This window comes from Heterocephalus glaber, unplaced genomic scaffold (assembly GCF_053883595.1).
Source record: "Heterocephalus glaber isolate CG9 unplaced genomic scaffold, H.glaber_assembly_v1.0 deba00001509, whole genome shotgun sequence".
In the NCBI taxonomy this organism is placed as follows: domain Eukaryota; kingdom Metazoa; phylum Chordata; class Mammalia; order Rodentia; family Bathyergidae; genus Heterocephalus; species Heterocephalus glaber.
Genome location: NW_028258325.1, coordinates 11,403,539 through 11,427,916, shown reverse-complemented (window position 1 = coordinate 11,427,916; position 24,378 = coordinate 11,403,539). Strand labels below are relative to the sequence as shown.

Sequence of the window (24,378 nt, the reverse complement as noted above, 5' to 3'; positions counted from 1 at the left end):
GATTAGAGTTCTGGAACATCGTTTTACAGTTATGACTATAGGAATGAATTGAACAATTTTTCTTTCTTTGAATATATGTCTTAAAACATTCAGGTTCTTTCTGTTCAACTTTCAGTTCATATTTCCCAGATGAATCAAATAATTACTAAGCAAGTCTCATGGAATGCTAGAATATGTAGTGCAGTTGCTATTTACTATGTCGCTGGCCTGTTTCTAAGTACTTGGCATGTATTGACACACAGAGCCTCATCCAGCCCCATCTCATGTAAGTTCTGTCTTTATATTCATTTTAAAGGTGAAAAAACTGGATATATAGAGGTCAAGACACTTTCTCCAGGTCACACAGCTTGAAAGTAGAGGTGCCAGGACTGGAAATTAGGGATGATTTCAGAAAATATTCTTCTAACCACTCCTCATCTTGATTCTTGATTTAACAACAGAAATGCTTTCTCTCAAAGGGAAAATGCTTTCTCCTCTGTTAAAGACCAACCTCAGAAAGATCCATAGACACTGTTGGGGACAGAATTGGGGAAAGAGAGGCTTATTCTACAACCACCAGAGATCTACAGGTAGAAAGATCATTTTGCTCAAAACACACATTTTCTCACTCAGTTCCAGGCACTAGCTTTATGAATTCCTTAAAATAAAGCTCCAAGTAACCCTGACCTCTGCAACATTTTGATGGTTTGACCTTAATTATTAGTTTAATTTTCAGTATTTTGTATTAGTATTTAAACTCTGATAATAGCAAGAAGAAGAAAATTTAATACCAGTGCAATGTATTTTATATGGCAGGCACTGTTCTAAGCACTTTATATAGACTTATACAGTAAGGACAATTATTGGCATCAACATTTTGGAAATGAAGATGCCGGCACAGAGCTTAAAAGTTTGTAAGTGGCATAGCTGGGACTTCAGAAGTCCAGATCTCTAGAGGCTCCTAGGATCCTGGTAGTCATGAGGCACATTTGGAGAAGAATGAAGAGATATACTTATGCTACCCAAAGGCAGAAGTAGGCCACTGTTCTGGGGCTTTGCGGAAGACAACATTAAACACCTTGATTCTCATCAGCTTTCTCTTAATATATGAGGTGTGATGAACATATACAGTGAATATGTAGATATTTTAAAAGTTCTTCTTTGTTAGGGTCTTTCAGAGGTATGATCAAAAATATAATGAATGCTGCTGCCAATTGCCATCCAATGAAAAGGGAGGCTGGTAAAAACATCATGGTGTGTCTTCATCCACCTTCTTCACCAGATCTGGCACCATGCCACTTCTGGCTCTTCTGCAAAGTCAAAATGACCAAGAAACGTAAACATTTTGAATCAGTTCAGGACATGGAGGCAGCTGCAACCGTGCAACTAGACACTCACAAGAGACCAGAACTGCTTCAGAAAATGGCAAGAACAATGGGATAAGTGTGTTCAAAGAGAGAGGAGTATTTTCATGGGGATTAATGACAACATGTCATTTACAATAATAATTTTTTAAATATAAAAATTCACAGTGATTTTTGATCACCCCTTTTATGTGAACAGGTATATGTGTCTAGAAAACCAAGCAGATTGGAAAGTTTACAACACAGTAGAACAATGTGACTTTGGTCTTCTATTGTACAGGGAAGGTTTGAGGCACAATTACACTTCATCATGAGGAATAGAGGTGTCTCGCTCCCAGGGTATACTTAGCTAGAACTGGAATTCTTTTGCTTACCCTGAAGGAAAAATGCTGCAGCCACCTCTGCAGAGCAGTAACATTTTTACTAGTGTACTGGCAAAAGAAGATAGAAAGAAATAAAGTTTTAAGCTGAGCTCTGGCATCTTGCCACTGTCTAGTTAACATAGGATTGATATTTTCTTTTTCTACATAAAAAAGTAATTTTCTAAGGGATCCTAAATTTTTAAACCAGTCACTCTCTGATTTCTGACTTTAAAAAATTCAAATTATTGGCTTTAGCTAACATGTTTAAACTCTACTCTACTTTGTCCTGACTTAGAACATTTCAAACTTCTGAGCCATTCTGTGAATTAATCGTGTGCAGAGTATATCCAGTTGGAATTTAACTATAAATATAAATGAAATTGCTCCAGCTATGGCTAGGTTCAAAACAACTACAGCAATTTTTTTTCAGTCAAAAACAGAGAGAAATTTTAAAGAAGAAAAAAATGTTGAAAGGAGCGATTAAATATAATAGAGTCGTTTGCATTAAAATGTTGGGCTTGTGTTGCATATCTCCTTTATTCCTAAGACTCTGAAAATCAGCGTATAAGCTCTACTGTCAAAGTGAAAAGAATTGAATAGTGCTTACCAGACTCCAGAGAATCTTTCTCACCTGATCTGCAGACAATGTGAAGGGAAGCTGGGGACAATAACCAGCAAGAGGGTGACCACAGCATGAGTCTTAGAGTCACAGACCAGTACCAGCTGGCCTGAAGGTGCACCAGCTGGAGAGCTGAGATGAGACCAGGAGGGACAAAGATGAATGAACAGTGCCTGCTTCTCCAAGGGTGCACTCCTGACATTGTGCTCTCCACCCACAGAGTCTGGCAGGAATGGCTGCACAGCGGCCCTCTGCTGTGGAGTTTATCATCAGATCTGGTTGGCACATGTTTTCCCTTTTGATGATGGGGGGAAAAGGAGCTGGAATTTGAGATTGGCACATTGAGCTAATGTCCCAGTTGTAATACTTGCTAGGATGCGACCTCAGGAAGCTACCTAACCTCTCTGAGACTTAACTGCTTTTGTACACAATGAGAACAACTGCCTTTTAAAAGTGATGAGGAGAACAACAGTGATCTGTGCCTTCCCTACAGACATATGTTAAATACGTGCCGTGTTCCATGATGCCATGTGAAATGTGAAGGAAACAAGGCACAGGATAAGTCTGCAAGAAATTCTTCTACCATGCAAGACAGATTAGTAAGCAATGATTAGAATGCAGACTGAGAAATAAAAAAATAGAAATATGCTCAGGGTAGAGGGTTGGCATAGAAGAAACTGAGTGTGCCGGTAAGGTGTACTAACATTGGTTGCAAATATAGGCTAAATGGAGAAATACATTCTCCCTCCATCAAAGACATTCTTTGCCTGTTAAGAATAATGCTACTATATGCACTTATGCACAAGGTCTTATGTAGATGCTTGTTTTCGTTTCTATTTTGTATCCATTTAAAAGTGGTATTGCTGGACCACACATAAGTCTGTGTTTAACATTTTGAGAAACTGTCAGACGTTTGAATACTTGCACCCTTCTCCTCTTTTCTCTTAATACTCGATGAACTCACTGCTGTTTGGTGTGTGAGCTTTGAGGACAAGAACCACAGGAAAGAATGACAACTGATTCAGTCTTGGCTGCTTGATGACCCCAGGCAGGGGTTAACTATTATTGGTATGATGCTGCATAGCAAACCCCAAACTGCAGTGGCTTGCAGTGACTAATATTTACCTCTTGCTCATAGGTCTGCAGGTTGGCCTGCTAGGCTGGGCTATGAATGGGAATGTAGAGTCATACAGGGCAGAGTCATCCAGGGGCCACTGGCTCCCCAAGCTACATTCTCATTGTGGCAGATGCACAAGAAGCCATGGAAGACCATGAGCATCCTCTCCCCAGAGGATGTCACCCAGCTAAGCCCAAAGTCAAGGGCATGGGACAGTGTGCTCAACCAGTTTTCTGGAAAGTTCTACAGTATTTACATAATTCTATTATAAAGACGGGAGACAGAATTGAGATGAATGATCTAAGAAGGAATTTGCAGCAATCTAAAGCTGAGCTTTTCTAAATCAGTTATGGGGAGCAGGAAAATAACAAAGAAGAGATCATAGCTTTTTTGTTTAAAAAAATATAAGAAAGTCAGAGTAACTTAAACGCCATTCTTTGGAGGTATGTTTAAATGAAAATATAAATATATTTATAATAGCCTATTAATGTTATACATTCCATCTTAATGTTTACTAAGTCTTCTAATTCTTGGTTACTTCATCAAATGACAAAATTGGTGGGCTGAGGGAGCCTTAGAGGATTTCATCCTATCTATAAGAGTCTATAGATAGGGCCGGGGATTTAGCTCAGTGGTTTCACTGCCTGCTGCGCAAGCCCAAAGACCCGAGTTCAATCCCTGGTACCAAAAAAAAAAAAAAAGAGAGTCTATAGATAGGCTGCTTCAGAAAGCAGCCCTAACTCCCATAGTTGCTTTTTAGGGCCACTTGTTCCCCTTTCAAGCCATTCGGGGTCATTCTAATACTGATTATTTGATTTTATTTGTTTGAGACATCCCTTGAAGTAGATGTTATTATCATTCCATTAAATGAGGTGTGATTGAAACATATGGTAAATGCTTGAATTAAAAATATTTATTACAGTAAACATCACATTGCCATTAATCCCCCACACACACAATACTCCCCCTCACTTCAAACACGCTTATTCCAGTGTTCTTGCCACTTTCTGAAGCAGTTCTGGAAGTCCTCTTTGGGAATGTCTTTACAAGGTACAATAAAAATACAGTAAATGTAATTACCAAATACCACCCAATGGAAAGGCAAGCTCATAAAAAGATTCCAGTTTGTCCTCATCCACTTTACTCACTGCATCTAGCACAATATGACCTCTGGCTCTTCCTTGAAGTCAACATGATCATAAAAGATAAATGCTTTTAAATATTCAGGGCATCGAAGCAGCCACAACAGTGCAACTAAAGACACTCATGAAAGAAGACTCCAGAACAGCTTCAGAAAATGGCAAGGATGATGGGATAAGTGTGTTTGAAGCAAAGGAGATTATCGTGAGGGGGGATTAGTGGTGACATGCCTTTTACTATAATGTTTTTAAATTTAAACATTCACTGTATGTTTTGGTCTTACCTCATACAAACAAGGGTACTGAATTTTATGGATATCAAGGCCAAAGTCACAGCTACCATGTGGCAGGTCTGAAATATAACTGCTCACCAAAAGTCCAGGTGGTCAACTGCAATCCCAGATAATCTGATAGAAAAATTCCTGCTTCTGGATCTGCAGCCTTAACTTCAATTCGTCTCCATTATTCATTCAGCCTGCATTATCTTTATGTTTCAGTAAGTAAAACATTCTTCTCTTGGTCTTGCTTAGGGTTTCAATCTAACTACCAGATCTTTTCTTTGTAATCACAGCTATTGTAAGAGAAAACTTTAGTAAACCTCTGCATTAGCTTAGGTTCTAAATTGACTGAGCTAAATCACTAGGGCTTAATCTATCTGTTGTCTAAAAGGTGTTATAGTTTTCCATGAACTTAGTTATCTTAGCTTTTTCAGTTTGCCACGGCCTAAATTAAACTCAGATGATACCATATATGGAGCAGGAGGTGGTTTACTTTGGTTTCTACATTAGTAAGGATTTTTTTCCCAAATTAAGTGTTTTACTTATGTTTTTATATCAGGTGAGCCACAGTGAGCAAATGAGATGATCTGAAGTTACCTGGAAAGCTAACAGAGAGGTGGAGAGGATGGAAGAGAAAAAAAGTAAAAGTGGTGTGAATATTTGATATGGAAAGTGAGCAGAGAACTGGTTTATAGATGATTATGGGAGCTAAGGAATTATGAAAACATAGAATTTATCAGAAAGTATAAAAGACAAAAAACTGACTCATGTGCAATACCACTGATTAGGTTGGGCACTTTGGTGGAGGTGGGAGCGAATAGTATTAGGTCTGCCTGCTTGGGGGACCACCTGGAATTTGAAATGAAATACTGAAGCGTAGATACCATCATTTCTGGCTCTGCACTGATTGGCATTCAGTATTCAAAGAAATGTTGTCAATATCAGAAATTGCCCAAGTGGCAGTAGTAAATCTCCCATACACTCCCCTACTCTTCCTGGGCATAAACAGAGCTCCCTTAGTTGGGCTACCATGTTTAATGTGTTCCAGCAGGAGGAGTTCCCCCATCAGCCCAGAGACAGCTGAGCTGTGAGAGGGTTCATAAACTGTGTGAGCATTTGACTAGTTGACAAAACATTGACAGAAAATAATTATTCAAGAAGCAGCACTTGGAAGGGTGGTTGGTTGTTTAGAAGATACCGAAGAACAGAGGAAACGATATGTTAGGTACTATTTTTGCCACTGCACACACAAAAAATATTTCCCAGAATTCATCTGAGACTGTCAGAAAAATGTCAATAAATGAAATGATACACTATAATCCACTAAGTTCCTATGCTTTATTTGTGAGATATACTTAATTACTGTACTAATTATACTCTTCCAGATAACAAAATGTAGAAGTTATTTTAATATGACTATATGGCAAATACTTGGAATAGACAAAATAGTTTGAAGTGCTTAAAACATCAAATGTATCTCACTAGCTTGAATAATTACTGTATTTTCAGCCATGATCTGAATACTCTATTTCTTTTGAGAATAATATGCTTTCTTATTTGAAAAATAGAGAGAAATCAACATTTTAATATCATTTAATTATAAATAATAATGATGATTATGGTAGTAAATTTCACTTACATCTTATCTTTTTGTTGTTAAATTCTTTTATTGGTACATTGTAGGTATACAACACAATTACATTTCTCATTGGGAATTGTACCTTTACATAATGCATCTTGGTTCTTATTTCTTCCCCATTCCTAGGCCTCCTTTCACCCCCTCCACCCTTCCCTATTTACAAAGACTTTATTTCCATTTTTTCCATTTCTCATCATTTTTCCTTTCCCTTCTTTCCTTTCCCCTGCCCCTCCCACTACCCCTACCCCTTTGGACCTTTTCTTCCTATTTTACATTATCGATTATTCATTCTAATCATTGGTACATTTTAGGTATACAATATAATGACATTCATCATTGGAAATTTGCACCTTTATATAATCTCTCTTGGATTTTATTTTTCACCCTTGCCCAGCCCTCCCTTCAACCCCTCCAGTCTTCCCTATTTACAAAGATTTTGTTCCTATTTTTCCATTTTCTCATATTAGTCCCATTCCCTTCTATCCTTTCCCCTAGCCCTCCCACTTCCTTCCCCTTTGTCCCTTTTCTTCCTATTTCACATTACCTATCATACATTTTAGTCCTTATTTACACTTTCAGTTTCTCACACCAGAGAAACTATTCAATATTTATACATGTGTGTCCTATTTATTTCACTTAAGAGTATGGCCTCAATGTGCATCCATTTAGCTATAAATGTCTCTAGTTTCTCATTTTTTATGGCTGAGTAGTACTCCATTTTATTTTTAAAAAAACACATTTTCTTTATCCAGTCTCCATTTGATGGACATTTGGGCTGTTTCCAAGTTTTAGCTGTCACAAACTGTGCTGCTATGAACATGGGCACACATATATCACTGTGGTATGATTCTTTCAATTCTTTGGGGGAAGATCCTCAGCAGTGGAATAGTGGGGTCAAATGGGACTTCCAGTCCTAGTCCTTTGAGGTATGTCCATACTGATTTCCACAGTGGTTGCACCAGTCTACCCTCCCACTAGCAGTGGAGCAGGGTTCCTCTTTCCCCACAGCCCTGCCAGCATTTGTTATTGGTTGATTTCATGATAACAGCCATTCTTTCTGGCGTGAGGTGGAATCTCAGGGTTGTTTTCATTTTCATCTCTTGAATGGCCAGTGATGTTGAACATTTTTTCATGTATTTATTTGCTATTTCTACTTCTTTGTCTGAGAAATGTCTGTTCATTTCAGATGCCCATTTTCGGATTGGGTCTTTAAATTTGGGAGGTCTGATCTTTTTAAGTTCTTTATAGATTTGAGATAGTAGACCTTTGTCTGAGGAAAAACAGGTGAAGATTTTTTCCCACATTGTGGGTTGTCTCTTCATACTGCTGGTAGTTTCTCTTGCTGTGCAGAAGCTTCTTAATAAGAAGAGATCCCACTTGTTGATTGTTTGTGCTAGTTCATGGGCAACTGAGGTTTTGTTCATAAAATCTTTTCCTACACCGATGTCTTCAGGAGTTCTACCTAACCTCTGTTCCAACTGGTTCAGAGTTTCTATTTTAATATTTAGATCTTTAAGCCATTTTGATTTTAGTTTAGTGCATGGTGAGAGATATAGGTCTAGTTTTAATCTTTGGCAAGTTGAAACCCAAGTTTTCCAGCAGCATTTATTAAAGAGGTTATCTTTCCTCCAGTGAGGGTGTTTGGCTCCTTTATCGAAGATGAGATGGCTGAGTGTGTCTGGCGTTGTTTCTGCATCTTCTAATCTGTTCCACTGGTCCTCAGGTCTGTTTCTTTGCCAGTACCATGCTGTTTTTATCACAGTAGTTTGTAGTATAGTTGCAGGTTGGGGATTGTGATACCCCCTGCCATGTCTCTGTTACCTAGAATTGGTTTTGCTATTCTGGGTCTCTTCTTGTTCCAAATGAATTTTTGGATTGTTTTCTCAAGGTCCATGAAGTATGCTGCTGGGATCTCAATTGGAATTGCATTAAATCTATCTAGCAGTTTTGGAAGTATGGCCATTTTCACTATATTAATCCTTCCTACCCAGGAGCAGGGGATGTCTGTCCATTTTCTGATATCATCTTCAATCTCTCTTTTCAGAGTGCCATAGTTTTCAGAGGAGAGGTCTTTGATTTCTTTCATTAGGTTGATTCCTAGATATTTCAGTTTTTCAGATGCTATTGTGAAAGGAATTATTTGCCCTATTTCTCTCTCAGTGAGTCTGTCATTCATCAAGAGGAAAGATACTGATTTTTGTGTGTTGACCTTGTAACCAGCTGCTTGACTGAATTTGGTTATTAAGTCTGGAAGACTTTTGGTGGAGTTCTTGGGGTATTCTATATACAGTATCATGTCATCTGCAAATAATGACAATTTGACTTCTTCATTTCCTATCTTTATTCCTTTTATTTCTTTCTCTTGTCTAATTGCCGTGGCTAATGTTTCCAGAACTATATTGAACAAGAGTGGTGATAGTGGACATCCTTGTCTTGTTCCTGATTTTAGTGTGAAAGATTTCAGTTTTTGACCATTTAGTATGACATTGGCTGTTGGTTTTTCATAGATGGCTTTTATCAGTTTGAGGTAGAGACCATCTATTCCAGTTTTTTGTAGGCTTTTTATCATAAGTGCATGTTGGATTTTGTCAAATGCTTTTTCTGCATCTATGGAGATAATCATATGGTTTTTGTCCTTGGCTCTATTGATATAGTTTATTACATTGATTGATTCGCGAATGTTGAACCATCCCTGCATCCCTGGGATGACTCTCACATGATCAGGGTGTATGATCTTCTTGATGATCTTCTGCATTCTGTTTGCCAGTATCTTATTAAGGATTTTTGCATCTATGTTCATTAGTGAGATTGGCCTGTAGTTCTCTTTTTTGGTTGGGTCTTTCTCTGCTTTGGGGATCAAGGTGATGCTTGCTTCCAGGAATGAATTTGGGAGTATTGATTCCCTTTCAATTTCATTGAAGAGTTTAAACAGTAGTGGCAGTAGTTCCTCTCTAAATGTCTTGTAGAATTCAGCATTGAAGCTATCAGGGCCCGGGTATTTCTTAGTTGATAAGTTTTTAATTACATTGATATTGGGTTGTTTAGAATTTGTGAGTCTTCTTCATTCAACTTTGTAATTCATATGTATCTAGAAATCTGTCCATTTCTTCTGTGTTTTCCATCTTATTGGCGTATAGGTTCTGGAAATAAGTATTGTTGATCCTCCGGATTTCTGCTAGGTCTGTTGTAATTTCACCCTTTTCATTCCTAATTGCATGGATTTGGGCCTTTTCTTTCCTTTTTCTGATAAGGTTGGCTAAGGGTTTGTCAATTTTGTTGATTCTTTCCAAGAACCAACTCTTGGCTTCATTGATTTTTTTTTGTATCATTCTCTTAGTCTCCATTGCATTGATTTCTCCTCTGATCTTTATAATTTCCTCCTTTGTATGAGCTTTGAGGTTGTCCTGCTCTTCTTTTTCTAGAAGCTTGAGGTTCAGCATCAGGTTGTTTAATTGGGCTCATTCTGTTTTCCTAATGTGCATATTCACTGCTATGAATTTCCCTCATAAGACTGCTTTCATTGTGTCCCATAGATTCCAATATGTTTTATTGTCATTGTCATTTAATTGAAGGACTGTCTGATTTCTTCTTTAATTTCCCCTGTGACCCATTGATTATTCAGAAGTGTGTTCTTCAATTTCCACGTGTTTATGAAATTTTTCCAGTTTCTTTTGCTATGGATCTCCAATTTCATCGCACTATGGTCTGATAATATACAGGGGATAACTTCAGTTCCTTTGCACTTACTTAAACATGTTCTGTGTGTGAGTATGTGGTCTATTTTGGAGAATGACCCATGTGCAACTGAGAAGAATGTGTATTCTGATTTTGTGGGGTGGAAGACTCTGTAAACATCTGTTAAGTTCATTTGTTGAAGAGTTCGATTGAGTTCTAGTATTTCATTTCTTATTTTTAGTCTAGTTGATCTATCTATTTGGGACAGTGGGGTGTTGAGGTCCCCCACTACAATTGTATTAGTGCATATATGACTTTTCATGTCTGTTAGTATTTGTTTTATACAGTTGTGTGCACTAGTGTTTGGTGCATAGATATTTATGATTGTCATCTCTTCCTCTTGCATTGTTCCCTTTACAAGGATCTAGTGTCCTTCTTTGTCTCTCTTAATCAGTGTTGGTTTGAAATCTACTTGATCTGCCAAGAGGATAGCAACTCCTGCTTTTTTTCGGGTTCCCATCACATGGAGTATTGTTTTCCACCCTTTAACTTTCAGTCTATGAGTTTCATTTTGAAGTAAGTGTGTTTCTTGTATGCAGCACATTGTTGGATTTTGCTTCTTGACCCATTCTGCCAGTCTGTTTCTTTTGATTGGTGAATTGAGACCATTAACGTTGATGGTTATAACTGAAAAGTATTGACTTATCATTGCCATGACTTTTTCTTTTTGTTGGGTTCTCCCCCTTTACATTTAATTTCTTGTTGTGCCAGATGGGTTCATTCTGCTTTGCTTCCTGGGGTTGTGATCCTCAGTGTCTGTTCCTAGGATATTGTGTAAAATTCTTTGGAGTGCTGGTTTGGTATTCACGAAGTTCTTAAGGTGCTCTTTGTCATGAAAGTATCTTATTTCTCCATCCATTTTGAAAGATAATTTTGCAGGGTACATCAATCTGGGTTGGAGGCTGTTTTCTTTTAGGGCTTGGAATATGTCACTCCAAGCTCTTCTTGCCTTTATGGTTTGTGTTGAGAAGTCTGCTGTGATTCTGATGTGCTTTCCTTTGTACGTGATTTGTTTCTTTTCTCTAACTACTTGTAGAACTTTGTTCTTCTGTTGAGTTTCTGGAATCTTAACAATTATATGCCTATGTGTAGATTTTTTTTTGATCAAGGCTATTTGGAGTCCTATATGCCTCACTTATCTATATGTCAGGTTCTTTTCCCCTCCTTGGGAAGTTTTCTGCCATTACTTCGGTGAAGCATTTTTTATGTCATCTGCACTCTCTCCACTTTCTTCATTGACTCCAATCAGTGTTATGTTGTTCTTCTTTACATTGTCTAGCAGCTGCTGGATTGATTTCTCGTGTTCCCTTATAATTTTGAAGCAATTTTTCTTTTCCTGGTCATTAATTGCAATCTTAGCTTCTATATCTGAAATTCTGTCCTCACATTGGCTCATTCTGCTGTGTAGACTTTCAGTGGAGTTTTTCATCTCCTGGAAATCTATTTGCATCTGTTTTATGAATTCCATTTGTTTCCTATGTTGGGATTCCATCATGTTCCTCAGCTCCTCTCTAGATTTATTAATCATGTCTTGCACTAGGAGCACAATTTCTCCTGTTATCTGAGAAATTATTTCTGATTTCATTTTTTCCAGATCCCCTTTTGTTGCCAGTTGAGTGGGTCCAGGTGGTTGAGTATCAGAGTGTTCCATCTCGTTTCCCTTTGGGGTTGCTGTAGGTGATCTGGAAGTCTGGTTTTGAGACTTATTTATGTTTTTCTCATTTCAACTGGGGGTGTGTGGGGGGGTGCTGTTGGCACCTGTGCACATCACCTCCTGTGAGCTGGGAGAGGTGGGACAGAGGTGGGGAGTGGTGGTAGGGATGGTGGCCCAGAACCCCCTTCCTTTGGGCCAGGAATGGCGGGACAGAATGTGGCCCTAAAGCCCTTTCCTCTGGGCTGGGAGCAGTGGGAGGGATGGTGGCCGGGAAGCCCCTTCCTCTGGACCAAGAGCAGTGGGACAGTGGCTCAGAAGCCCTTACCTCTGGGCCAGGAGCAGTGGGATGGATCACTTAGATCTTATCTTTATGCCAATTTGGCATGCTAAATATTTTACTTACACTATTCTAATAACTTCTTTATACTTGTCTCTGAGAAGAGAGGTATTGTCATCCTTGTATTGTAGATGAGGAACATAATTTTGGAGTAGTTAAATTACATTTTCAAGATCATACAGCTGGTACCCATTAGAATTACAATTTAAACATCCTACTCCTCTGGGCACTACAGTTGGCACATATGGGACCTCTCCTGGATTAAGGAAAATATGCCCTTTCATCCAAATACTCTTATATCTATCTGCTGAAAAACTGTTGTAATAAACTGACTGTGTAGGCCAAGACAACTTACTGCTATATACCAGAAAACTGTTGTAATCAGTATACAAATCTGTGCTGTCCATGAGGTGAAAGGAATCCCATAGATGTGGCTCAATCAGGCACCATATTCAGAGGTGCAGGGACTTAACCAATTCTACTGTTCAGATTCTGGTAAGAGACCACTTTCATTATGTACCAAAAAAAAGAGAGAGAGAAGGTTCTGTAGCTATTTTCTTCCAATTTTTCCAAACTTAAGTTTAAGTGAAACATGGCATTGATCTTGATGTCATTTATGTTTCTGTTTATTTACCATCTACTCACTCATCACTATGAAGAGTTTATATTCACCCATGGAAAGTAACAGGAGGTTGGAGACAACCTCTGCTTTCCAGGACCTCCCAGTCTAAGTGGGGCAATAAATAAGCACAGAATTGTTGTAAAGGTCCATGGATTTCCTTTCAAGAGCCCCCTCCAGGTCACTGATTATGGCCACCTCTATGGGGAGCCATTGACATTGAAGAGGACCAGACCCCAAACCTGGATCCATGGAATTGACATCTCAGTGGATTGCTATTAGTTCAGCAATAGTTTTATTTCATTTTTAATGGTTTTGTTAGATTTTCTTTATATATATATATATATATATTACTTATCTCCCTCTGATATTTTATCATCTTATCCACGCAGTACATCATCTCTCAATGTACTGAATTAATTTTCTTATTAAATTCTGTATCTTGAAGCTTCTATGGGGCATTTTCTGTTTGGGTTTTTTTTTTTACTTCTTTTTCCTTAGAAGTAGGTTTCTATGTTTTTACCCATTATGTGCCCTTCCTTTTTTGTACTCTTTCTTTCTTTCCTTTTGGCATATCCTCACAGCTCCTGTGCAGTTTGTTGTTATATTCAAAATATTACTTTGATGGTGTTGGCATGACCTCATCCCTCTCACCTACAATATCTCAGAGTGATATGGTTTTCCCTCCAAGTCATTCACTTTGCCAAGGCTACCTGCTTTGTGGAAGATAAGGCCAAGCTTGGAAGTTAGGCTGTGTTACAACTCGGGTTCTACTTCAGGATTGTCTGTTTCTTTCCTTGCCCACCAGTTCTTAAATTTAATTACCCTAAATCATACTCCTTCATTTCTTGGCTGCTTGTGATGATTGTTCTTCGGCCATTTTCTTTTCTTTGTTATTGGTATTGCATATTGAGGCATGCCCCTACCCTCCAGTTGTTACTCAAATACCAACTTCCTGTTTCCCATAGCTATCAAATGGCCTTCTTGTTTCTTTCTCTGAAAATGGCATCCATTTGCCAGAGAAATACTGTCTCTCTCTCTCCTCCACCTCCCAGGGCAATGGTCAAATTCAGGTCAAAATATTCCCCCTCTGTTTCCATTGCCTCAGCTACATTCTTCTCTTCCTTATAGTTGTCAACTTCCCACCATTGTTTGGAACTGGTATTTTCAATGTCTTAATTGTGTCATTCTGATCTAGAACACACACACACACACATACACACACACGCAAACACATTTCAAGGCTGTTATGCTGGCTGTACTCTGTGTTAACTGCCTGATTCTGAGCGCTAAAGCAGACTCTACCTAACAAGTATGTGGTAAGATGTTAGTTTAATTTATTGCATTTTGAAAACAAGGACTCTCAGCCTAAGTTGAACATTAGTTGAAAACCAAATTGGTATCTCAAAATTATTGTTGAATTTGAACTAAAAATGACAATATTTTCTATTATAGACCAGTTCTAAATGTCAATCTTATATTAGATACCAGATAAGAGATAAGCAGTTCTTTAGGAGCTCTTTAGCATAGAATCTGCTATTTCCAGAGGAGAATTTGGAACAAAATTACATGAGCTTGACTCTGTGTCTATTAGTTACTTGCTGCAAGACCTGAGCCAAGTTACCTCACCTCTCTATAAGCCAGCTTCCTTATACAGTAAAACTTTGGTGTGCAAGCATAATTCATTCTGGGAATATGCTTGTAAATTAAAGCACTTCTATGTCAAAGCAAATTTCCCCATAAGAAATAATGGAAACTCAGATGATTCATTCCACAACCTAAAAATATTCATATAAAATGATTACAATGCTGTAATATAACAAAATAATAAAGAAAAAATGAAATATAAAGAAAAACAAATTACTCTGCACTTACTTTGAAAACCTTAGTGGCTGGTGTGAGGAAGACAAGAGAGAGGAGGGTTATTGTGTAGAACAACTTTCACTATCACTAATGGAATCACTGCTATCTATTGGCTCAATGGGATCTTTTCCTTTTTGTACAGCTTTAACAAGGAACCTATCCAATGACACTTGCTTCTGCCTCCTTTTGAGGGTTTCACAGAAATGTGACATTGCATTGTCGTTAAACAGATTCATCACTCACACTGCTACAACCTTACTTGGATGCTACTTTTCTACAAAATTTTGCACTGTTTACCACATTTTACACATCTTGCTAATTTCATTACAAATGAAGGATTCTTCCACCTTTTTCTCCTCCTCTGCAGATGAGATCTCCTTCATAACCTCTTCTTGTTGAGAAATGATCACCCACAATCCTTCAGAGAGAGAGAGAGAGAGACAGACAGACAGACACAGAGACAGAGACAGAGACAGAAAGACGGGCTCAGTTGTAATCATGTGATGTTGGCATAATGTACGACACATATTACAAGTCATCGCTCATTTATCAAGTTAAAATTTATTAGAAATTTTTGTTCATCTTGCCAAACACTCACAGAACAAGTTACAATCCAAGGTTTTACTCTTTATGGGGGATAATAGTAATACCCTTCATGGGCTCTGTTGTGAGGATTGTATTACATAACAGGTAGCAAGTGGATTTTATATTGCCTGTATTAGGCAGTTTTCCATCACTACAAAAAATATCCAAGACAATTAACTTAGAAAAGTTTTACTTTGGCTGGAGGTTTCAGAGGTTTCAATCCATGATCAATTGGCATCATTGGTCTCAAACCTGTGATAAGGAAGCATGTCGTGGTGGGAGTGCATGGTAGAGCATAGCCACTCACCTAATGAGACAAGAAACAAAAGGAAGAGGGGAAGAGGAAGAGACTGGGGTCCCACAGTCTCCTTCAAGGGCATGACCCCGATAATTTAAAGACCTCCCACTAAGCACTATCTCCTTAAGGTTCTGCGACCTCCCAAAGCACCGTCCAGAATGCCAAGCTTTTAAACTTATGTCCCTTTGGGGGACATTCCAGCTCCAAACAATGGAATATTGCTGGTACTAAATGGTCATAAATAATGTTAACTGCCTCTATTACTGTCCTTCATTTCAGAGATGTAGAAAACAATTGGAAGGAAAGAAGGATCAGCATTAATGTTTTATTTTCTACTTGTGACATATTCCTTCTTTGAAAAATGTCAAGGCCATCTCTGAAGCCTAACAGCCTCTCTAACATGTGGGTAGTCCCTCCTATTTCAGTAGCCATCCATACTCCATTAATCATTTAAAGACTTTTTTATTATTGCATTTATCAGCCTACATTGTAGTTATCAATCTTTTTCCCCATGGGACTATTAGTTCATCTATTTGTTAATTCTGTAAATATTATTTTGCATATTCACAAGATGAAATATTTTCTCTCTTATCCTTGACAGAATAAAAGGATCCTAAGACACTCAATAGATGATTACAGTAATAGGCAATAACATTCCAGCTGAGGGAGGAGTACCACAGAGAAGTTCAAGGTGTTACAGAAATTTATAAAATAGGGACCCCACAGAGTACTAGGTGTTTAACATGTAGTGAATGGCGAAACCAATGGATGGATGAAAATTTAGGGATTAACCAACTAAGTGGGAATATTGTGAAGTCACTAGGAAGTAGATAGACAACTATGCTATTTGTCATTTTTATTTTCTGCTGGCACTTCACATACTTTTGTCTCTTGAAGACGGGTCCACAACTTCATTGTGTCTGAGTCTCCAGCTCTAAGGGAAGTGCTAGGTCCCTGATTACAAACTTGTAGAAGGAATAAATTTAAGGTGAAATATGGGCTTTATTTACATATTTCAAAAAATAAAATAGTTCCTTTGGTTCCAGCTTTCTCTGCACTTATTTTCTTTCATCATAATTATAATCCCTTCCTCATTAGAAGACATGTTTTTGCCAGTTTGGTATTTACAAAGTTACACCTATCTTTGGGTTTTGTTTCACAGCTCTCTCTGATGCCAGACTATATGCACTTGACAAATTTCTATAGTCTCAGTTTAACATAATTACCTTTAAATTATTTCACATGGTTACAGAAATTTGGAACCCTCTTTTTTTTTTTCTTCCAGACAGCATTGGAAGCACTTTGCATAGAATTAAGTCCACATGTAGTTATTTGGAGGGAGAAATATGAAACAAAGCAAGGATTATAATTCTCATTTAGTTTATTTTCCTCTTTCAGTAAATATTACCAACTTTATTGGATCTTTGAAACTTTATTCCAAGGTTGAAGAATCTAAGCTGGAGTTTACCACTGTTGCTTTGCAAAAAAATAAAATAAAATAAAAAGAGTAAGGCAGTTAAACAGCATCCTATAAATTCCAAACTGGAGATCAGGCTTCTGTGCTCCCATGAAACCTTGTATGTGTCTCTGTAAGAGAGCACATTTCTCTTGTCATATCATATCTCTGTGAGCCCAGTAACATGGAGCACCAGACAACAATCTCCTTCCATACAAGAGTATGAGCCTACCTTTATGCCCTCGTGCCCAGCACTGTGCTTTGGCAGGTAGAAATAATTCACTGGATAAATGCTTGCTGGATGGACAAATAAGTGAAAGACGAATCTGACTGTAACAGTGCAGTATGGAAAGGATTAGCAAAACACAGAAGCAAAAGCTATTAAAGTTCATTTAAAATAAAGGAGGAGGGCCGGGTATTTAGCTCAGTGGTTTTGCCACCTGCTGCGCAAGCACAAGTACTGAAGTTCGATCCCAGGTACCAAAACAAAAATAAAATAAATAAAATAAAGGAGGAAAGTGTTGATAAATTTGATATTATTAAAGTTGTACCCATTTTATTTTGAATTAGTAAGGGTGAGTTTTGCTTAAATTGTTAGTTTCTCTTTTTCCAGGGATTCCCCCCTCCCTGAGAAAGTCCTAGCTAGATTTGGCAAGGCTGGGTGAAGTGATTTCCTGAGCTCTGCTCATATGTTCATTCAACAAACATTTAATAAAGTACTTTTTCCAGGCCATATTGTGCTACTGGTCAGAGGATAATATTTAGTAGCAACTGTGCTTCCGCTAGAGCCCTGGGCATAGAGTCTTAGGCCCTTCACTCATGAGTGAGGAAGCCTAGAAATGTTAAGCGAAGGAGTGGGGCTCCCTTAGCATGGTGTAATGCCTCTTCTCCATGACACTGAGCCCTCTTAGATGCACTTTGCACCCTGTGGCTCTTCGTCCTATAGCCCCTTCCCCCAATTAGTGGTTTATGTCACTGTCCCTCCTCCTGAATGGCAAACTCAGTATTATATGTTTGCAACCACAGAGCCTTTGTCAAGGGCCAATGACTGTTCTAAGCACTCTGAGTTCATTAATTCATTTAATCCTTATAACCCTTTACTCCCATGAGGTAGATGTTGCTAGTACATCATTTTAAAAATAAAGAGAAATAAACTCATTTATCCAAGATAGCCAGCTGTGTGTGTCAGAGCCAGGATTTGAAGTTTGGTACCTGTTTCCAGACTCCAGTTCACTCAGCCCTTGCCCCTTAGACTGTGGTTGTGTTTTATTCAACTTTTTACCATAGTCATCTGCCATGACTGCACCTTGACAGATTCTGCACAGAAGAATGGAGCCAGAAATCTCTGCAATGAAGGCAGTGAAGAATAATTCATCCCCATGCTGTTGTCCCACAATTTCATTCCTATTCTCTTTATTGCACCCTCATTTTAATTAAGTCTCCTCACGATACTCCAGAGCACTCAGGGCTTCTCTTGGTAGCTTTCAAATTTATTTGTGCAACATCTCCTTATTGTATGGCGGCCTTATAACTCCAAGAGGACAGATGGACACCGTTGGTTAACTAGGTAGATAGCCCTATACTTATCTCAGAGTAGACACCCCATAAATATTCGTGGAGTTAATAAATAAGGCGTCTTTGACTTCATAAAGTGACCACACTGTTTCGTTTAAGCACCACATACTTGCTTATATGCGCAACATCTCTATTTCAACCACACTTTAAGAGAAAAAAAAAACTATCCCCTGTAAAGAGAAAGGTATTAAAAAATATCTTGATAGGCCAGGACTTCAACAGAGTATTACAGCGTTCCTCACAGAGAACTCAGATTCCTTGTGTTGACTTAAATGAAACAAACCAGGTTCTCTAACTGAAACCTCATTCATTTGCATTCTAGCAAAGTAGAATTTGTGAATATTTTATCTGACCGAGCTAAGGGAAAAAAGTGTTTCCAAAGCCAATGATGTACAACAACAACCTAATGGTTTTTATTTTTCCTAGAGCAAAATGGTTTAATACTTCAATTGTGATCAGATGGAAGTTCCTGATTTCAATTAAAACAGGTCCAAATGGACTTCTAGTTGGAAAGTTTTTATTTTTTGTTATCATGGAGTACAAATTGCAGTGTAAACTTAAATATGATGCAGATAGTGCTTCTTAAAATCTTAGGGCAATTGTAAGTGTATCACTTTTCCTGCTAAATGGCTTCCTTTTGCAAATCCTATTTGAACTGTCTTGACTCCCAGCTGCTTCAAAGCTGTTTGTTCTTGTTTTAGCTACCAGATAAATTATAAATTTAAAAAACATGTCATCTTTCTAAAATCATTATATGGTTTTGGTTCCTCACCCATTCAAACTCCCCCTCTCCTCACCCACTCCACATTCCCCTAGTCCAAATGTGAGAAGATTTATTGTAATAAAATGATTTCTATTATTAACCTCAAAGAATGAAGATGCAGTGTTGAAAACAAAATACATGAATATAGGTTGTCATATAGCCTGAAGGATCTTCAGGTAAATTACACAATCTTATTGTCTAGGGATCAGCTTATCTTCTAAATACCCAGAGCCCCATTAGAAATGTAACACATTTAATCTACTCGGCACAGTGGCATTAAGGTACGGTACCCAGGGTCTGTTGCTGTTAAGTATGATCTCTATAGCTCTCCATATCTCATTTCTCTGTTCTGATGAGTTTGGGAGAAGAGGAGAAAGTACTGACTGGAGTAGCAGAGAATGATAAAAGCTCCCTTGGATTTGTGCCACACTTCTCATGGATCCAGGCCAACTGGTATCTCGGCACCACCACTGACATACCGATGTCGTCCTAAGCAGGCCACTTCAGCCCCATAGCCTCGGTGATATTATCTGTAAGATGGAGATACCATCATCATGACTTTCAGGATTTTATTCTCAATTTATATTAAATGGGTCTTTAGTCATTTATAATAGTATTCTATACTGTACACGCCTTCATATAAAACAATCTTATACCTTGCAAAGATTCTAGATGACTAGCCACTTATGGTCATGCCTCTTCCAGTTTGTAGGGACACTCCTTAGTATACAGGTCTCTACTTGCCTAGAGCACACCTTAGAAACTAGGATGTAAGAAATGAAGATCAGAGCTTCTCAAATAGGAATGACCAACCTTGTGCAATAGTGCTCTTTTATTCCACCATACTAGGGCCCATGAGCCCTGATTTGGATCCACATTTACTCTGTTTATACTTTTCTAATGCTTTAGTCACCTGGTTTATAACTAATGAGAAATTAGGAACAGCAAAGCAAAAGCCAATGGGGTTGCTACTAATAGCAAATCAACACCAAAAGTCAAGTGATGGTACAATAAAAGGGAAGCAACAGCAAGTATTTCTTTCCCTTCCATAGCCCCCCACACCAGGATTCAAAAGCATTATGGTTTAATGTGGATGTAAACATTCTTATCCACATTTCAATGGCCCTTAAAAGCATGAGTGGCTTACAGCTCAAACAGGACAGCAAATTCATGGCATAGTTCCCATCACTCCCTCTGTGTCCAAATAAGACATCAAAAATTAACCTTCACACTCTTTTAGTTGGTACCAATACAAGCCATGCATGCCATGGCTCCAGAATCCTTCACACACAATACTCACACCCTGATCTCCAAACCTTTGGTTTTCATGCATTAGCTAAAATCCACTTGCTATCCTAGTGATGTGATAACTGTTGAAAAGGACAAGGACATGGATGACCACGTTAAGAGAGGCTTTCTCTAATGGGTGAGGACAAGAAAAGATTTGACTTATTGGAAGATGACTAGCATTTTGTCCAGGAAGGAAATAGAGAAGGCCTTGCCAAATTCACTTTTCTTGTCCTGAAATCACTGGGGAGATGGGGCATAGCAAATTGATCTGATGCAAGCACACTATCAATTTAGGGTGAAATCAGTAACTTCAGGCCACAGCCCTCAGTCTAGCCACAGGGCAGGAGAACTTCCCCTGGAAAACATTAAACTCAACTGGGACACTGTCCCATGTGTCACAATCTTACTGGGAGCTTTGGGGTGTGACATAAAGGATAGCCTAGAAATTCGCAAGATCCTTACAAAACATTTTCATGAATTCAGTCAGAGGATTGCAACCCATGTGTTTCTGATTTGCATAGTATTTACAAGGGTTTAGAAGTTAGAAGAAGTGCTACCTAAGATGAGTTGTCCAATTTTTCTAAACGCAGGCCATTTGAACAGAGCTTAATTTCCTTTCGCTGTGTTTAACCCAGAGGCCGGGGACTTTCTCGCTCATTCATGAGCCTTTATAATCAGCCACACAGGGACTAGGATGGGTTTTTAATGGTGTGTGTACAGTGAAAGGACAGAGAATTCACCGCATAATTCACTCGTATGTTTAGTTGAGCTCAGTGGCTTGTCCCTCCATGTTTGCAGTGTCAGAGTGGGAGAGGTTAATGTTATCCCCACAAGTTAGTTTACCCCACCCTTCAGTGGAATGTGTCTGAAGCCGCCAAGAGACACAACACTGTGCTGCCTTGTGTAGACATATCTCAAGGGTAAAGCATTCAGTCTTGCTGCAAGGCTTTACCTTGCTCCCATCCTCTCCCTTCATATTTATTTATTCATTTCAAAAAGATGTGACCACATACAGAGTGACCTTGAGATACAGAAATGCTTATGGGCCTTGCTTAACAGGTGCTGTTGATTAATAGAGAAGAAAGACATAAATGGTATATGAGAGAAAATAGTTGATGTTTGAGAAGAGACTCCTCTGACCCAATGTGGGATAGTGGATTGGAGACAGGTCCCCAGATATTAGAAAACTCTTTCTCAGGAAATGAAACACAAGCTGGGTTTTGAAGAAGTTCACCAGAAAGATGATAATTTTGGGAAGGAAACAGGAGATGGGAGGCACATCTAGGCACTGAGGCTAAGGAAACATTGTTAGACAAGCAAAGCAGGTTAGATCCTATAACACTCCAGAGTGCCGCACTGGAAAATGAAATGCACATGCTTTGGATTCCAAGTGGCTGGTGAGGTGCATTTTAGGAAGAACCTCCCAAGACTCAGAGCTGAAGTGGGACCAGGATATGGGTCCAGAATGTCAAGTGAGATAGGGAACCAATATTTCTTAGACCTCTTCACAGCCAGTACTCTTTCTTTCTGAGGCCCTCGGATTGGCCTGGTGACTCTCCGATTCTCCAAGGGTGTAACCTGACCGGACTTCTCCCACTCCCTAAGCCATCTGACCACAGAACCAGCCTTGGGGAGGGACCGCCTTCACCCAGGCTGCTCTCTATCATCAAGAAAGCAGGGCACAACTTTCTTTAAAGGAACACAGGGTTGCCATGGCTGTGGGACTGATGGAAAAGAGCTTGGGCAGGTGGCTCTGAATGTTCTTTCCTGGCTGTCTTATTCTCCAGAGGAGTGTGACCCATTAAAATTCAGCCTTTAACATTCTGGACCAATAAAGATTTTTAAAAATTTTTAAAAATTTTAACTTTTAAAAATTTAAAACATTACCTGTGCCTTGGTTCTGTTTAATATCTTACTGTTGAGATTTTCACACATAAAAAAATCCAATATTTCTGGGATTGTCACAAAACCTTTACCCAAGGGGGTGTGAGTGGAAAACAAAAGAGAAACTCAATAAGAAACATAGTTCAAGTTCCAGGTACCACCATAACTGAGGCTATTCCTACGCTTTGCGAGGCCAGTCTGAATCCACCTGCTGTTATTAAGATACAGTATCACCCACAGCACTGCAAGACCATATATGAGTTATTGGAATCCTGCTGTAAGTGGATATAGCCTGTTTCAGCCTATTCTCAGCCATTACATCTAGGTATCAGCTTGTGCAATTTCCACACTTCATAAATGTATGTAATGACCTGCTTACAATCTGGCCCAAAGGAACTGCTTTAATACTAGAACCATCCCTTCTCTGTTCTTGACTAGTATCCCCCTAAAGTCCTCCTCCTTAGGAGCAAACAGTTGGACAAAGTAGGAAGGTCAACCCACAGAGCTTCCTTACCTGCCTTTCTCCTCTCCTCCGTAGTCCTCAGCTTTGTTCCATCATACATTTGTAAACCACCAATGGAATGAGGTCAGAAGAGTAAATTTATGTTAGGTTCCCAGAATTTTGGCTTACAGTAAATAAAGACAGGGTATTCCAAGGTCAAGGTAGCATGGGGAAAGAGCTGCATGGCCTGGCTATCTTGGAATCAACAAAACTGGGTAAGGGCATTAGGTAAATATTGCTATGTAAAACCAAAACAAGACAAAACCCCCTCAAGACTGAACAATTTCATGAGCATACATTGATTATCTCACAATGTCTGTGGCTTCGGAATCTGGGATTGTCTTCATGGGGCAGTTCTGGGTAAGTGGCTCTCACAAAGTTCTTAATCAAGGCACAAGTGGAGGCTGAATTCATCTTAAGAGGTAACTGCAGATGAGCTTCCAAGCTCACTTCCATAATTATTACCAGACTTATGTTCTTGCTGTCCGTGACCTGGAAACATCAGTTCCACAGTCCAGCTCACGAATGCAGTAACTGATTTCCTTAGACTGAGCAAAATGCACAGGGCACCAATCATAGAACCCACAGTCTTTTTTTTATATTGGTACATTTTAGATATACAATATAATGACATTCATCATTGGGAATTTGCACCTTTACATAATTTCTTCTGGCTCTTATTTTTCCCCTTCCCCTGTGCTCCTTTCAACCCCTCCAAGCCTCCCTATTTACAAAGACTTTGTTTTCATTTTCAGTTTCTCATATGCCATTCCCTTCTTTCCTTTCCCCTACCCTCTCACTTCCCCTTTGCCCCTTTTCTTCCTATTTCACATTATCTATTATACCTTTTGATCCTTATTTACACGTTCAGTTTCTTACATCTGAGAAACTATTCGGTATTTACACGTGTGTCCTATTTATTTCACTTAAGAGCATCACCTCATGCTGGAAAAATTGGGCTTCAACTTGCCAAAGATTAAAACTAGACCTGTATCTCTCACCATGCACTAAATTAAAATCAAAATGGATTAAAGATCTAAATATTAAAATAGAAACTCTGAATCAGTTGGAATAGAGGTTAGGTAGAACTCCTGAAGACATCGGTGTAGGAAAAGATTTTACGAACAAAACCTCAGTTGCCCATGAACTAGCACAAACAATCAACAAATGGGATCTCTTCTTATTAAAAGGCTTCTGCACAGCAAGAGAAACCACCAACAGTGGAAGAGACAACCTACAATGTGGGAAAAAATCTTCACCTGCTCTTCCTCAGACAAAGGTCTACTATCTCGAATCTATAAAGAACTTAAAAAGATCAGA

General features: G+C 38.7%; 1 protein-coding gene and 1 long non-coding RNA gene across 13 annotated transcripts in view; one reads left to right on the top strand and one right to left on the bottom strand.

Annotated features, from left to right (window-relative positions):
* The window catches only part of Ldb2 (LIM domain binding 2), a 393,311-nt gene that overhangs the window by 255,059 nt on the left and 113,874 nt on the right, over positions 1-24,378 (top strand). The window lies entirely within an intron of this gene.
* LOC147825065 (uncharacterized) lies at positions 9,827-23,472 on the bottom strand. The gene is made up of 3 exons (XR_015441286.1): positions 23,071-23,472; positions 22,560-22,642; positions 9,827-19,912 (listed from the first exon to the last, which is right to left on the bottom strand). It is a non-coding gene; the product is annotated as an uncharacterized LOC147825065 (long non-coding RNA).